The sequence below is a fragment of the Lasioglossum baleicum genome, chromosome 1 (assembly GCF_051020765.1).
Source record: "Lasioglossum baleicum chromosome 1, iyLasBale1, whole genome shotgun sequence".
NCBI lineage: Eukaryota > Metazoa > Arthropoda > Insecta > Hymenoptera > Halictidae > Lasioglossum > Lasioglossum baleicum.
This window is the reverse complement of record NC_134929.1, coordinates 14,393,779-14,411,681: the sequence shown is the minus strand read 5'-3', so window position 1 is coordinate 14,411,681 and position 17,903 is coordinate 14,393,779. Positions and strand designations below refer to the sequence as shown.

Below are 17,903 nucleotides of genomic sequence, written 5' to 3'. Positions count from 1 at the left end.
GATTGCCAACCTTCTGTAAATTTTGTCATAACGTTCTCCATCTTGTAAGAAGTGTAGACTTTCTAAAATTTAATTTTATTACTGTTATTAGGTACATTTAAAACCAGGACGAAATTGTTATTTATTTTTTAACGTCATTGGAACGTAAATGCATAGAATGATATTTTAAATAATTTGAGTATATCGAATTGATGAAATTTCATTTTAGAGTAAATGGCACTTTCAAGTATATACTTGCAAGATATAAGTAATACTTTTAATAATCTTTTTTCCTGGGCTTACCGAGTTTTAATTAACTATAAATTGCATGAAGTAATTATTAGCCTTGAGACGAATCTCAAGATGATAAATGCAAACGCCGATTATCCGTCGAGGGATTTCCGTTCATTTAGATTCAAAGCCAAGAAAAAAGTCATTCGCCGAGGGGATTAGTATTAAGATAATTAAATTCGAGTTAGGCTCAAGTTAGTCTCAAGTTAGTTTTAAGATCATTATAAAATTAATGTGAAAAGGGAGAGATAGATTGAACGCTGATTTTATCGATGCAACTTTGGTGTCCCATCTATCTCTCTTGGACTCTCACTCGTAGTTCCTTCGTGGTGAGACCTGGGCAATCAGTATTATCCTCGATAAAGTATTATAAATCGAGGATAATGCCGAGCTAATGGCTGCGAACTTTGAATTTACTTCTATCTTAACTGCAACTTCGAATATCTCGCGATTGGACGTAATAGAGACATTAATAGTAAAATTTCAGAATATTTTCAGTAAGATGTGAAATACAGGGTGGACCACGAAGCGTGATCAGCTTAGATCTTTCTGCTATTAGTGGTTTGATCGAAAGTTTTTTTTAGTTAACACAACATGTTAGCATGACAAATATTTTTTTCTGAATCTAAAAAGACGAAAAAAGTAATTTCTTAACTGTTTACGCGAGTGTATTGCTGCTGGTGGACACCATTTTGATTATCAATTAAATTAAGATATTTTTGAGTGTTTCATAAAGAAGAAATACTTTTTATGGTGGTTGCCGAATTCGTCTCACAAGTAACACTACCCAACTGATACTCACTGATTTGAATGAAATTTAAAGTACTTATTAAACACCAAAAAATATTAAATACGTGTTTTTTAGTTGCGGCTAAATACGCTTTTTTTAGTTGCGGATAAATACGCTTTTTAGGGGCAGAAAGCACCCCTCAACCTCTGGAGATGGAAACGTTTGTGACAGATTATTTCTTAAAGGATTCATATTTTTTCTATAAATTTGAGCCTATTTTCCCATAACGTCTGATTTTTTTCGATTTTGGGAAAACAACGCAACAAATCAATTCTGAAGACAGATTTAGAGTCATCGCATAAAATTACTGATTATAGATACAGAATGCGCTCAAGGTCCGGCAACTGCTAAATCCGACAAGTCCGGCTTATTATTTCCAAATTTAATAGACCTTGAAAATCGACCCCGAGGTCGATTCCAAGGACGCCATCAAGTGCATCACTCTGAACTGTACAACTCTGGATCTAGCACTTTTTTCAGAAATTGTATCCTTCAAGAAATAATTAGCCACAAACGTTTCCGTCTCCAGAGGTTGAGGGGTGCTTTCTACCCCTAAAAAGCGTATTTAGCCGAAACAAAAAAACACGTATTTAATGTTTTTCGGTGTTTAATAAGTACGTTAACTAATCACAAAGTTTTGACTACTGACTATTTTGCTATGACTAACATTCAAAAAGACTATTTCATCATTTTGAAATATTAGGTGATTATTGCCCTACTCTGTCACGTATTAGTATGGTCATCAGAGAGGAGGTAAAATGTATTCCCCTCGATTTCCCCGTTCTGGCGGCACTGGTGTAACCCTCTGTCGTTGTTCGTCATCGTCTTGGAGAGCCTGAGCAGTGCGAGAACGCAAACACTTTTGCTATCATCTGGCGGATGAACAGTAGCTAATAATTTGTTCAGCGGTTGCGTTCATGATTTTGATCGAACACTTTGTGCCGGTGGTGGTGGACGCCCGAGGCGAATATAAAAGAGCCGAGGTACGATCGTCGTGTATATATTATACGCTGTATAAGTAAAGCGTAATGTGCACCGTGAGCCGAGGTATTAGCATGTACGGTTTCGCGCTTTCTCCGGCGTTCGCTAGCAGAATTCAAAGTACATTTCCGTATAAATCATCCGATAGAAACGGCCGGTAACTCATTGGCCGCGGTGTGCGGCGTTGCGCGACGTAAATCGAGAAGGTTGTGACAATGATTCAGCGCGGGTTTATGGCTCCCCGTGTAATTAAGTCGTATCCGACGAGCATTACGCATGCAAACGCGGGACCGAGTCCACATTTCGTACGGGGACCGGCTCCGGCATTTCGTTACCCATAATCGGATCGTCTCTCGCCTCCGCCTCCCGGAAAATTCTTTTCGACCCTTGTAAATTCCCACTTTCGACCGTAGCTCATTTTTTATCGGACCTTTCCTTTCCTCCAGCTTTCCCCACCTTTGTCTTCACCCTGCCCACACCACCCCCCACCCCCTCCCACGTGTCTCTCGCGTTTTCTATGTAATCTTCCGCTGCCGCGGGGAAACGTAATTGTTGCGCGGGGTGCGCAGCGGGGCCGCGAGAACGAAGGATAAACATCGCGATGGTATGAAGTTGTTAACTCGAACGCGAACGTGATGGAAAGCAAATTGCATTTATGCCCGTGAAAAATTGCAACTACAGTTTGCAGAAAAAAAAAGAACGTGTAACCGGAGCCGCGCGAAGCTCGATTTTTCTGAATTGGTTTCTGCGCAACATGATCCTTGTCTTGCCCCCGATCGTTCGTTATTGTTCAATTATCGGCGTCCAAGTTCTCATTGATCGCGAGAAAAATTGAATTGGTTGCACGGCGCGTTTCCTGTGAAAAAACGCGGGTCGAAATACACAGTTATCCGTTGTGCCTGACACAATTCTGCTCGAACTCGTATACACATGCATTTACAGAAAATATTTGGTGTGTGCGAAAGTGTTTGTCTTTGTTAATCGATCGTGCATTATGATTTATAATTAGTGTGGGGATTTTATGCAGTCACAAGAAAAATGAGACGGTCAAATAGAAATTTGAAACTTGTGACGTCAAACGCAATTTTCAATTTTGTATTTGACCTTCTCATGTTTGTCATAACTCCATAAAATCCACAATTTTAACATACGTCTAAGGTTCTGTTTTATGCTAAACACCTGGGTATGCTTTGTCTCTGTCTATAGTGACAAAAGTGGTGGCAGAAAAGCCCGGCCATGAGCACTTTCATATCCTCTTTGTGTGTGAACTATCTACATAAATATTACAAGTTATATACTGAGATTAACAATTTAACTATCGTAATTATTTAATATTATCGTAGTACTATTTATCGAATAGTATTCAGTATTTAAGCACGACGATTGACATTTCTTTAATATTGAAGAATAAAGCATCCGTTCCTGTAGCAGGAATGTTTCTGTTGTCACATTTTATAAGTTCCATTCAAACAAAAACTTTTACTATCGAAAACTTTTCTTTATCTGTTCTTATCAGAACTTACTACGTGGGAACGTTGTTTCAGAAAGTTCCGCGGTCTGTGTTTTAAATAGAACCTATTAAAAAGTTCCATAACTCTCTCGGTGTCTGGTGAAATGGCTGATACACACCAGTGGAACTTTGTTCGAGGTGCAGAAAGATCGATATGTATTGGATAAATTAATATCATAGTGGAACTCCCATAGCGAAGCCATCCCATCTGCGGTATTTATTTGTTTATAATGAAACTCAATTGAAAACTGATTTGCAAACGAACTTCGTTTAAATTCTCTTTGTAATAGTACAAATACGGATAAACTTACATCCGACGCAATAAACGTTTGCAATGTGAGCCGAACGTAAACAATTGAACACGGCACGATTGTTAACAACAAAGCGCTTATAACAGCCGACCAGAAGCTGACAAACGCGCATCCATTGACAATCAAGCACTATTGTTCTACAAATGAGCGTTAAATTAACCTATGGTTTAATCAAATATAACCAAATATAGGTTAGTAAGCGTAATGCAAGAAATGATACAAAATCGACTTGTAAGAAATTTTTGTATTTCATATGCATAATATTATACTTCCTATAACAAGTCCTATAATAAATAACTCTCTACAGTAAAAATGTTTTCCATCTCGGGGGTTGCTTTTACCCCATACACTTAATCGACTATAAAACAGCAAGGTTGTATGTATGTGTAAACTTGAATTTAAGTATTACAGGGAAGTGAATTTTCCATCTATACATTACATAACTTCCTTTTATATCAATTGATGTTAATGTTAAAGAGTTTCTCATGGGTTTGTCTCAATCTACTTAACCAAAGTGATATCCATTTCATTTAAATCTTCTCTAGAGGTTGAATGTATCAATAAATAAGGGACTGTCGTAAAGGTTGGGACACCGTATAAGAGTAACCAGAAATTTTTACTTTTCCAGTATATTTAGCGAGAAAATGTCAAGAATCGAAATTTCGAACCTGCAAGATCAATGGTTCAAAAGTTATGAGTGTTCAAAGTTGAGCGATTTTCAGTGTTTATGACAGATAAGAGTGCCGCCATGTTGCTATGTACTGACGGTTGCGCGACACTTACCAAGCGTAGCCGCTAGGTGGCACCACAAGGACGCGCTGATGCGAAAATGTAGTTGATAATTGTATACCTTTCCAACGGTATACATTTTTTAGCATAATTATCCTATGAAATTTTATAGCTAAAAATAAAACGTGTCCCAACCTTTACGACAGTCCCGTACTATAAAATGCATTAAATAAAGTATCTATCATGGCAAGCTTGTTACATTCGGAGTAATAAAATTCATGCGAAGGTATCGTATAGTAGAGTATAGAGAGCTACGAAATTGGAACGTTCCGAGCTCGATTTCTAGTAATCGGTCTCGTTTTCACATTTTTCAGAGAATCGGTGACGACCAATTACATTGAAGAAGGATCTGTCCTATGAGCCCCTCGATGTGGTAAGTTCCGACGGTTTTTAATTTCGCGAAGTAACGAGGGTTTAATTCATAAAGTGTTGCCTCCAAATGGCTGGGACTTTAACGAGCACATTAAAGTGGTTTCGAGCCACGCCGGAACTGGTACGTATTACGTACTCCAGAGGCTGTCGGCCGTTAAACTTTGCAGGAAGAAATTTTTTAACACGAGGAACGAACTTCTTTAATTTTACGTTATGAAATATACGGAATATCATTCAGAATTAGAACCGTGTCCTATCCGAATAGATGAATCTGAACGTCCCACATTCTTAATTCGCAAATCTTTTCGCGAGCGCCGAAATGTGTTGAACATTTTGACATGCATGCTCGCATGCATTACCCGGTTGAAATCTTCTTTTTAAATTTCCCTATGAAACTTCGCTGGGAGTTGAAAATTTTAAAACGGTTCGCATACTCCTCAAGACTTAGAATCCTTGGTCGCAAAAGTAGATTCGAATCTTTTTCTTTAATCATTAAATGTGTCACATTTTCTGTCAAAATTCATACTTAACTTGTTAGTTAGTCTTTAAGAACGAATGTCTACATAATGCTGATATTAGAAGTATGCATCTAATTTTTAAGTTGCAAACAAATAATTTCATTATACAGACTAGGGAATACTTTTGTCATTTTTCCCAATATTTAAGACTTTAATACACGATCTAGTTCTCTGAGGAAAATATGCTTGATGTTCCCAAAAAACTTGGTCCGCGAGAGGTTAAAATACAAGTATGTATACATATGTAATGTATACAGTATACCGGTTGGTCCTGTAAATATTAGCAGCTGAATATCTCTGTTAACTTTGTAGATATTGAAAAACTTGATTGACAAAAGTTATTCAGATGGCGGTAATAATTCTTTGTAGCGGTTTTCGGAGATTTCAAGATCATCTTCACTTTTTGTGACTTGTATTTGCTCAGTTAGGTGCCCTGACTAACGCGTATTGTGGATAAATTGGAATTGTTGTAGCTAATTTTTAGTTAATTATATTTTTTTGAAATAAGTATGAGCTCGTGACAAAAAGTTTGATGGAAGTCATCTGTAACTTAGGGGGCAACTTGGGGGCGGGCTAGGTACCGAAACCATCTTGAAATTAACCTACTTAAACCTACTAACGGTGGACCGTAATTCTTGCTTTCCCGAAATAATGTCGCTTTTAGTGAATATAAATTTCTTCGTTAATACCTGTCATTTTTCTACACGTGTTCATTAACGTAAATGCGACAATAACAAATTGTACCGATTTGGGGAATGCGAGTAACGAGGAGTATCAATTCTTCTGCGACCTTATCCAAATTAATCATTGTGACAGTGCCACATTTCATACACATATTTATATGTAAGTATACATATAAAGTATAATGATGGTTTGCTTTTACAAAATTGTTGCGCATAATGAAAATATTAATTTTAATTACATTAATGAAAGCTGCAGTAAGATCTGAGAAAATAATAAATTTGCAAATTGTATACAATATATCGCTTATTAGATTTCTTAAAAAATCTCTACGTGTGTATGTATTGTATATGTTCATTTCCATCATTTTTTAAAACCTCTACGTATGCATGTATATATTAAAATACAATCTTCTTCTTTAAAACGTCTAAGGACAATATTCTGCAAAATTGCTAATTGTCTAAAAAAATAAATATAATAGCATAGATTATGATAAATATGTAATTACATGCGAAATGGAGTGATAAATTCTAACAGTATTGTACAAAATGTAACAAAAATAACTAGACCACTCATTATGTTAATAAGGAAGAAACAAATAGTAACATTGGTGGATATTTTTTATCAAAAGTTTGCAGAATTTAGCACAATATTTATATACGATATTTATTGCATAGCCTCTTGTAATAATAAAATAAAATTTGAGATAATAATTCGTTTTTAATCGTTTCTTACATTTAAAATAATCAACTTGTATTTGAGGCATGAGCTTATGCGTTGAGGCTATGAAGTACAGTGTTGTCAATGTAGAAAATTTTTAGCACAAGGGTTAAATTTCAGTTGACAATATTCAAAAACTATATACCTCATTGACAAGATGTTTTAAAGCATATCTGCACTTTCGCACATACGCAGTTAATATATATTTCCTCGGGAAGTCCAAGAGCGGATGAACATTTTATAGAAAGTCGAAAAATTATGCTCCCATTTCCTTTCAAAGTGAAACAAGGGATGTTCTTTCAATACGTTACATAACGATAGTAAATTTTCCGCTTTGAAGGTTCTCATGCTCTTAACTGAAGTGGAACACCTTGCGTCGCGAACAGTATTTCTTTGCCAATATCTTGTAAGCGTAATAAGGCTCGCTGCTCTTACGGGCAGAGTCATATTTACGTGCATTATCGATTCCGCGAGGATGTAGAGCTGCTCATCTTTTCAGAAGTTACTCCCGTAAGAGAATTTTTCTGCGCCATTAAATTTTCATGAAAATGCGTGAAATTTAATGCTGGATTTAGATAATACATTCACTGCCGGTATAGGGGCTATATAATATATAAATTTTCCAGGTTATCGTTTATGAAACTGAAATTCTCCTGTATCCTTGCATATGGATGTACCATTAAATAATGTTGTTAAATAACTGAACTATTGGGTTGGAAGGAAAGTCATTTCGGTGAAATAAAACCCAATTTTGGGAAAATTTTGGAGTTTTATGAGCGCGGAATTATAAAGCTACCAGAAAGACGACAAAAGATCATCAGACAAAATGGAAAATATTTTACTAATTAAAGTTCATTGCTTGGATAGAAAAATTGGGTTTTGTTTCACCTTAAAATACCGAAATCTCTTTCTCGCGAACCCAATAGAATTTCAGAAAATTTATGAAGATTCACATAAGAATTTTAATATATGCTTCAATAAATATGTTCATTAAAAAGTTTCTCGTGAAAACATTTTTATAATTGTAAAAACGAAAACCAGAAATAAGTCATTTTAAATTTCACCCACCCGGCAGTTCTAGTATCAACACTCGCGAAATTTCGCTGGTGATTACGTTTCCAAGGTAAAATTTCATTACAATTCATAATTCTGAATTCGCCAATTTCAATTGTTGATAGCATAGAAACGAAGTCATTATCACAATTTCATTAGTCTCAATTCTCAGCAAAGTGTAAAATGAAATCGAACGCGTCCTAGGTCCACCCCACCAAACTTCTGTGGAGTGTAAGAGGAGGTTGGGAGGTGAGGAGTGTATATAAGGCTGTATCCTGAATTGGGGGGGGGGGGGAGTTACCCTCCCTCTGTCAGTACTGAATAAAATGCACGACAGAAACTAAACGCGTCACGTGACCGGACGGTTGTCTGGGGAATAGCGTCACAGAAGGAAAAGTTAGAGTGGGGATAACTTATTAGGTCCTGTGTTTAATCATTGCCAATCAATTCTGCGTACAATTACGTGTATTTAAAATGTGTAATTAAACTTAATTTTAGAGAAATTTTCAAGTTTAAATTAACTTTAGAAGAGTATTTTTATATAGATATCCAATAAGTAGAATTGCCACGATTTGTTTGTAATTCTGGAACATTTTACATGTATTATGCACATTGCATTTTATAACTTGTCATTAACTTCGTTATTATTTGGTATTCTAAACTGACGATAGTTATTTGAATTGTAGCATGTCATAAAACAGAGATTCAGTTAAGAAGAAATTAATTAAATGGAAAAAGAATAAAAATTAAGTATATGGCCTGTCAACATCTTGTCGTATGAAAAATAGTTTAAAGTGGAATGGGTAATTTACCTAAGTAAATAGTTGATTAATAAATTAAATAAATAATTCATAACTATTAGAGCTGCCCGATAACTACGTTTCCAGCAAGTAATAATTATTTCTGCGGATGAAACTAGCGTATGCTCGACTGGTTTTTGAGCAGCAGAATTTCAGGTTCGTTTGAATGAGCACTCGCAATGCAAACTCATTTACTGTGAAACGCTGACTGCCGACAGAGACCGGTCTGACCCTTTTGTGGTTCAAATTACACGCAGCCTTGCAATTACAAGGGTTAAGACGTTTCCTCGAGCAGTATTTCTAGCGGCGATCGATCGACAGGAAGCAACACTTAAAGGTGATGAACAGCGGCCGCCGGTGTTGACTTAACGTTATCTACCGCCGCGGACTTCATCCATTCACCCTAAATGTCTGCATTTCTTTCTAGCCCCGGTTCTTACTTTCTCCTTCCCCCGGCGTTTTCATCCCCATTTTCCTCGGTTGCTCTTTCTTCTCGCAGCTTCAGCTACCCTTTACTCCTGCGTGCCTCAACCGGAAGTACGTCGGGACTGACCCACATTCGGCAACAATGGCCACACTCAACTGGCTGCGCTCAGGTCGACGCCGTAACTGCAGCAAGAGTTGCCTCGTTTCAGTCTCGATTCTCCGAACGACTTTTCTTTTTCTCACTCCTTTTGTTTCTACTCTTCCCCCCTCTCTCTATACCTCCCTCCCCCTCTCTACCCAGCCCTACAGGGCGTGCTTCTTTTTTAAATAATTTCAACCGTACCTCGCCTAATTCCCATTTCCCGATGCGGAAGGAACTTTCACGGTTTGTTCGGAAATTGATCGCGACTCCCAGAATTGACATAGCTAGCCGGCCGCATTAAAAAACTCCCATTTCGAATTTATTCATGCTTGCCTATCAGCTACTCTACCTATAGAGACCTGGTAACTTTGCAATTACAGCTACCGGATATAGTAGTGGTTGTAATAGTGGACTTTCTGTAGGAGAAATGTGTATTTATTTATTATTGCTTCAAACCAAGTGGTTTATTCTGCATTTAGTGAGTATACCTACCTTCGATTAATTTAGAATCCATCTCTCCATATCGAATTAACCTCTTGTCTTACAATTTAATTGCAATGGACAATGAATTAATGTTTATGTTCATGTATACAAACTGTCAGTCTCCAGCAGTCTGACACAAATTTTCAGTCACAAACTCTCAATTTGAAACAATAGTTAGACAAGTTAATCGATTTAATTAATTTATTATTAGTATTGGTTTTAATAATTTTGTAAATTTTTTTTGTAAAATTGTTTTTGTTCTTACAGCAAGATATCAAATTGTTTATCAAAAATTTGAAACGAATACACATCACTATAATGTGTAAAAATAAGATATTATATAAGAAATTATGTTATCATGTAAATAATATTTTATTGTCATTAATAAAATGGTTAGAATACATCTATTTGAACTATCATTTACAATTATTCATGTCATTAAGATAAACAGAAGTGTGAATCTTCTGTGTGAATCTAACATGGAGAATCTTCTCTCGATCGTGTCCAAGTGTCCGCGTTTGTTTTGATTCTAGAAACGTTTATTTATACGTCCAATTTACTGCAACACGTTTCAGGTGGTTGAAATCGTTTAATAAAACAGGCAACGTTGCTGTTTCATACCGCCATTAAAGATCCCGCGAGTCTGAAAGAAGGAAATCGTAAAGATTTCATGGCTATACATCAGCGCGTTGGACACTTAACATCTCTGCGCTCTGAATTACTATTCTCTGCTCTCTGTATCTCCCCCCACCGCGCTACCCTATTTCTCACTGTTTCTCTCACTCTTTCTCTATCGACCCTATGCTTCCTCTTCCCTTTGTTCTGCTCGCCCCTTCTTGTCACCTATATTCTCCAGGTTTACATTTCTTTGAACTAATCATTAAACTTTTCTATATTAGTACACAATTACCTAACCCTTCTTATAGTTTAATTTCCATTGTCACAGCCAGTCGAAATATATAATCGCTTTTGTAGATCATTATATATAAACGATAATATATCTTTAAATATTTATAGATAATTATACATAGCATGTTTCAAATTACTTGTAAGTGCGTTGAACATCTCGATAAGTGCAGATTGTACGTTGACAATGGTGATCCCCATTTTAAGACTTGTCTCCTACTCTATCCTTCCCCTCTATGACGCCATACCCTCATTCCCCTGCGGCAAGCATTCCCACGCATCCGCCACGGATCGGTCACGTGACGTGATGCGCGCACCTAATTCGCGGTGCATCTGCGCCTGCCTCGCGGCTAACACGGTAATGGCAGAGAGGGGGTAACTGCGTTCCCCTCAATTCCCCCTATCTGGCGACACTGGGATTCCTATATTTATATATATATTTTCAATAACAATTCCTACATTTATATTTTCACTACTCTCCATAACTGTAATACTTAAAATTATTAGTTAAGAAATTTTATTAAACTTTCCCCTACTGCCCAGAGGGTTCTATAACGTTGAAGACAGTTTTCCTGGTTTCTTCTGTATACACATATTCATTTCTGACGTTCCATTTTACAGATTTAAAAATATGCTTCGAGCATCGATCGTCGATAGCATTCCGAAATGTAATTAATAATTAATATTTATATTTCTTTCGCTGATTTCATGTCACCGTTCGCTATTATTGATCACAAATACATAACATTCGACCATCTGCAAACTCGGCGATATTTACTTAGCGTATCTCCGCTGGAAAATTGAATAACAGTTCTTTTTGCATTTCACTCGCGTAATGTGGAATTAACAGTCGCGGACGAGAGAATCGCAGTGCGTAATAAACATTAATATTTACCAACGGGACAATCGCAGTGCACAATAAACATTGACATTCGCCACAGCACAATCGCAGTGCGTAATAAACACTTGACATTTGCCAACGTGGCAATCGTAACACACATGAATACTTATGAATTGACAATCACGCGGGAATGCGTGCATCGATAATTTTTAAAGGCAAATTTGTATATCGAAAAAGAAACGTTCGCCCTCTTTATTCGAAAAACAAACAGGGCGGCAACTGTTTCGAACGGTATTCGATATTGCTGCTGGTTAGAAGCTCTCGACACACTGAATCCGTTTATGTTAGGTCGTTGCATATGAAATGACCGATTTCGGAATGGAAATATCAAGTATTTTAATTAAGAAATACTATTATAATGTACAGGTTGATTATACAGGGTGTTTCAGAGGAAATTCGAATGATATTGAGTGAGACATAGTTCGGTATTATTAGTTTTTTCGTAAATAGTCTTGTGGAGGTCATGTGAAGGTAAACTTCGTCTTTTTAGATGGAGTGATGTATTTTTTAATACATCAATGGATGCAGCTCGACATTAGTTGCAAAAAGGTATTAACCTACTCATGTCGAAAAGTTAATAGTTTGGAGATATTTCAGTTTAAATATTTCTAAGTGGCCTAATAAAATAATAAGTGTTATGGGAAGAAAGTTCTCTTTGTTGCAAATTTCACGTAGTGTAGTCGAAATCAATGAGTTCGAAAGATTTCGAACCAAATAAAATAGGAGCAATTATTTCCATTTTAAAGTTTTTTATTTCTAGTCTCCAGAAGAACAATATCGTTCGCCATTTTAAAAAGATTTTATTATTCTACTTTATTATTCTTTAAAAGATTATTATTTTCATTGCTTTTTCATGCATTGTGAATGGAAAAGAAAGGAGATAAATTTTTTAAAAGTGTGTGCTTGTATAGGCATGTCCATGTCCTATACAACTACTGGTAATCTCTTTATGTCCTCTACGAAAGGACGTTCGAGTGGTTTGCTAGATTTACGATGTCCTCTCAGCGGGGACATCCGAGTGCAAAGAGTTAATAAATCTTGGGGTCAAGTACGCCAAAATAAATACCTCAAAAATGGCACAGCACTACTCGATCGTATCGTAAACCCAGATACGATGTCCAGAGAATCCTGGGCAAGCATTATTGACAGATCCCTGCGGATTTTAACAAATAAATATATATCCAGAGGATAATATGTCCAGATATTAGATTTTTAACGCTAACATTTAACAAGCACAGCTTTCTTCTAAATACAATTATTCATTAACACTAAACCCTCCACTGCCGGTCAAATGACCGGTTTCATATTTATTATTTCACAAATTTTCACAATTATTGAAACTATGAAGTTGGTTACACGAAAATTGATTCGATAGATTTTTTTACTCAAGCACATATTGTAATAAAAATTGCACAGAATCTAAACTAATAGAGCCTTGTAATTTTTGTAAAGCTAAGACAATTTAAGTCGCTTTTAGTGCACCATTAATTTATTTATCTTCTCCTAACTAATTAAATTTCACGGAAACCAACGTGGTTGCCAATAACCTCACTGTTAACACGACTTCTACAGACAAAGAATATTAAAGAAAGATTTAATAAGTCTACCGTTTCGTTGTTCAATCACGGTCCGACACTGGAGCTGCAACGAACGCTCGCGAGAAACGCCCAGCGAGCCAAAAATCAAATTTCCTCCGTCGAACTCCGCCTTTCCACGGAGGGAGGGTGTGCCATATTTTTTTTTTTATTCAGTTTCACCATCGCGTTTTGCACTCTTTCCCCCTGTTCTCCATTCATTCCGTTTCTCGAACTCAGCTACACCGGAGGTGCATAATTCTAGCCGGATGCGGCGCCAAGGTGAAGGATAACATTTAAAGCGAGACGGTGGAGAAGGGGGAAGGGTGGCGTGCTTGAATACAGGTGCTGATAAAGTACGGGCCTCTGTTGATTAAAGAACTCCTTCGGTGTTTCACAAACGCAGACGCGGTGGCCGGAACGCCGTGGAAGCGAATATTCTAAAATATGCCCGGCAAAGAGCCAGTAAATTTTCGCGGCGGTGGTGGTTCCAGGCTCCGCTATTCCAGGCGAGAGTAGACGCAGTCGATTTCGTTATCGTCCCGATCCATCAGCGACGCGATCCCCGACCCCTTAGACCCCGTCTTATCAGTCGCACTCTTCTCCCGCTTTGAATGTCATCGAATTAAGATCCGGCTGGTGCACGGTAAATTGGCTGGGTCCGTCGTACCCTGCAGCCCTCCGCCCCCGTGTTTCCTTCCACACCATCGGGGAATTGATCGCCGAATTATTTTGACATTTAATTTTCCTCCCCCGTAATAATGTCGACCGCATGATGCGATGACTCGATCTCCGCTTAAGGCCACGGCGATGCTGATGGCCGACTTCGAAAATTATTCCCACCGAATTTGTCGGCGACAATTCGTTCGCCGTGCAATTTCGTTTCGCCGCGTTATCGATGTAACCGACGCGGAAGCTTTCCGGGATACGGCTGACTCGGAATTTACCTTGGCAACGCTCGACGACGCTCCCCTTCCAACCTCGTTTGCAAATCTTCCTTTTATGATTACGATCCCTCGCACAGACCTTACACACTGTCGTTAATTACACTGTGCGACCAATTTCAGCTATTTTTCGTGCACTTCTCCAGGGACCAAACATAACAATTGTCGAGGCCAGCAATTAGGGATGGTTTAGGTTGAACTTCACCCGAGGAAACCGGAAATTCATTTTATCACATTAGTGCGTGCTTGCGGTGTGCTAAAGTACTTCCTTGCCACTTCTTACTACCACAAAATGATTTATTAACAATAATTAAATAAGTATTTTGTTCTGTTATTTCTAAGCACGTAATGGCAAACGAAGCGAGATACATACGGTGTGTCCCTGGGAACTATTATATTTTATTTTCTCAATCAAAAGCAAAATCTGTGTTGCAGTTATCTTTGATGGTTTCTCTATGACAAATGTTTGTTTTATCGCGGGGTGTAGTTAGATGTTATCTCAGCCTTTTAGTTTTCAAAATAAACAAAAAAATATTGGAAGGATTGATGTGTGACTATTATCTATCTCTCTTTGTATAAATGTTCCGATCCAGACAAAACGCACATATATACAATATCTATATATAACTTTATTGACTACAAAAATTTTATATATATTCTTTTATTATATATATATATATACATATATATATTTACTTCTATTTATTATTATATTATTATTTTATTATTATATATTATTTATTATTATATGTAATGTATAAAAATATATATATAATAATATGTAATATATATTATATACATATATAAACGTATATCAAACAGTCTACAATTTCATTCAAAATATTTGTGTTAAAAAATGTGATTTTGTTCCAAGCATATATTGATTCGCAACTGACAATGAGAATGATACAAGAAAAGACAATTGAAAAGTTGCTAAAAATTATATTGCTCATAATATATTCTTCATAAAATATGATGTGTATAGATTTTGAATTTATTCCATTTTCAAAAATATAGCTTATGCCGCAGTCATTTCTGACTCACACGGATATCTCACCAATGCAGATTTATTCTGCTACAAGGCGATGGCTCGGGACTGGCATTCGTCGTATTTCGGAAGAGAGTATCTATGTGTCACCAAATAATCACGCATGGCCCCGCCATAGCATACGGAGGGTTAAGAAATATCTCAGTAACTAAACAACATATAATACTTAAAAAAATTCTAGCGGAATTTAACATATCGATACGTATGTACACAATACGTCTGCCGCATTAGCAAACCGCTGAAGACGCGTTGAAAATTGCGTGCCGCAAAGAATTCAAGATCAGGCGAACGAGAATCCGCTGGAGGAATCTCGCAGTAGCCGTGTTGAAAAACGAGTCCTCTTTAAATATAATAAATTAGAATCTTGGTCATTCGTAGGAATTGTCGACGGTAAAACGAATCTACGCGAGGAATTTACGATCTCGTTTCCCCGTCGGAATACGGTTCACGTGCGGGTTGTACATCCCACGGGCCAGCCGCGCCGCCGTCGCTTCATTGTCAATTTAATTAAGTTTTTAAACGTAAACGAGCCGGAGCCATTCGTAGAATCGAGGGCGAGCTGAGACAGCAGGAGGAAGAAAAGTCTTGCTGCTGAGGAAGTTGGGGGAAAAGGGCTTGTTGCGAGAGTTCGACACGGCGCGGCGGCCAGGCCGGGTCGGGTCGGGCCGAAGCTCCGCAGCCAAAGAGAGAGGAGACAAGGACGGTTTTCCGTGTGCGGAATTGTTCGTGCCGCTGCCACGGGATTCCAGCCGCCGGAAGCACGTCTCCGTGAAATGATCACCGCGATTCGGCACGTGATCCGAAAACCGAGGAGCGGGAGCCCGTCCTTGCTCCTTCGGCGTTCCTTAAATTTTCGGAACTTTTCGTCTGTCAATGTTCGCTCGGTCCTGTTGACCCGAACACGGCCCCGTTTTCGCTTGTCCGAATCTCGCAATCGATATACACCACCGCAGAATGTCCACGATAGACCGTCGATAAATTGTTTCTTTTCCCTAGCGGACCTTAGCGGAGATCCTCGGTGAATGATACGAGACTGCGGATCTTCATGCAAAGTCAAATGCTCTCCACCAATTGTGAGAGACAGGAGCTGAATACAAGGGCCAGACAAGTACATTGTACAGGGTGTATAAAAAGTAGTGGTCATCCGTCGTAGGGGTGAAAATACACCTCTTTATCAGTGGACATTTGTAAAAGAAACTTGCCGCAAGATTGTTCATAACAAAGAAAATGACCGCTCTTTACTTTACCAGACTCAAAATTTGTGCCTTTATCCTATAAATTATTATGTATTTGGTATATAATTCAGTAAATTTGTACCCGGGGCGGCTGCAGATCGAAGTTTCGATCCTGTAGCATCAATGGTTCAGGAGTTATGTTTGTTTAAAGTTGAGCAATCCATTTTTGTCTCTTTTGACAGGTAAAGGCGCCGCCATATTGGTTTGTAGTGACGGTCGCGCACCGCTTAAGGGGCCTATTCACGATCAAGCATATTGCGCAACACTTATTGTGCAGCATGATGGTTACGCAAATCCACATTGTGTTAATTAGTCGATCACTATCATTCACGATCAATCATGTTGCGCAATGGGCATCATGGAATTCATAAGCAAATGTTAAGATATTATGCGAAATATTAAGAAACCAGAATTGTAGATACCCTCATGCTCATTTTTAGAAACGAAGTTTTTGTAAAAATTGTATAATTAGTAATTTCAAAGTAACAGCCAGAATAAAATTTCTGACAAATTAAAAATGGCTACAAGAAGATGTATGAATGTTGACAGACGCATAGGATAAACTTCGAATCGCTTTGGAGTTATGGTAATAAATACAGTTACTCGAATTAATATTCGGACGCTCTAAAAAAGACGATAACCTTTTTAATATTGTGCTATACTAACTATACGATTTGAACTTTTTTGAGACGCTAGAGCAACTAGTTTACTACAGGATGTAAAAAGAAATTTTTTCAAAAATTGCAAAAAGGCCCACATTTTAGTATTTTTTCTACAATTCCGATCAATTGCTATTTTCGAAAAAAAATGTTCACATCCTGTAGTAAACTAATTGCTCTAGCTTCCCAAAAAGTTCAAATCGTATAGTACAATATTAAAAAAGTTATCTTCTTTTTTAGAGCGTTTAACTTGGGCGAACTTTCCTATTCAAATAAATATTTGTGTTTCTCCGCGGACCGCGGAGAAAATTTGAAAGTTTTACAATAATATAATGCATTGTGTGTGTGGTGCATGGCCATGCATTGCAAATCTAACAGAAGTTTTATGCATGAAATTCAAATTTCGATTAAACGCTTACTTATGCCTCGGGCGAGGAAATGAAATCAGGCTATATATCATTGGGAGCACCGCGTTTTAATTAATATTTATCACGCCGTCGAAACGCGTATAATTAATAATTTCGTAGCCGGAACGGCGCCGATGCAAGGTTTATCCGTTGTTTGTGAACCGTGATCAATGAATCGTCTCATTCGAAGAGAACAAAAGAATCAGTGTAATCACATTAATATACAATCAATGACACTGTTTTATTCATAACCTTCTTTATACTACGATCCAATTGTTTCCCTCAAAGACTACTTATTTATTCAAGACTTTATGAAATTGATATAGCATAGCAAACAGAATGAGTGAAGTCACAAATTAACCATTCTTATGAACTTTATAGGA

At 37.5% G+C, this 17,903-nt stretch overlaps 1 protein-coding gene across 9 annotated transcripts in view; it reads left to right on the top strand.

Moving 5' to 3' along the window:
* LOC143208911 (potassium channel subfamily K member 6) overlaps positions 1-17,903 on the top strand; it is a 482,405-nt gene that overhangs the window by 220,540 nt on the left and 243,962 nt on the right. For 8 of the 9 annotated variants that reach the window (XM_076423865.1, XM_076423921.1, XM_076423913.1 and 5 more), the window contains one exon: positions 4,966-5,024. The exons of the other annotated variant lie outside the window; for it this stretch is intronic. The gene's annotated coding sequence lies outside the window, so the exon portion shown is untranslated. The remainder of the gene's footprint in view (positions 1-4,965; positions 5,025-17,903) is intronic. 9 annotated transcript variants of the gene reach the window in all.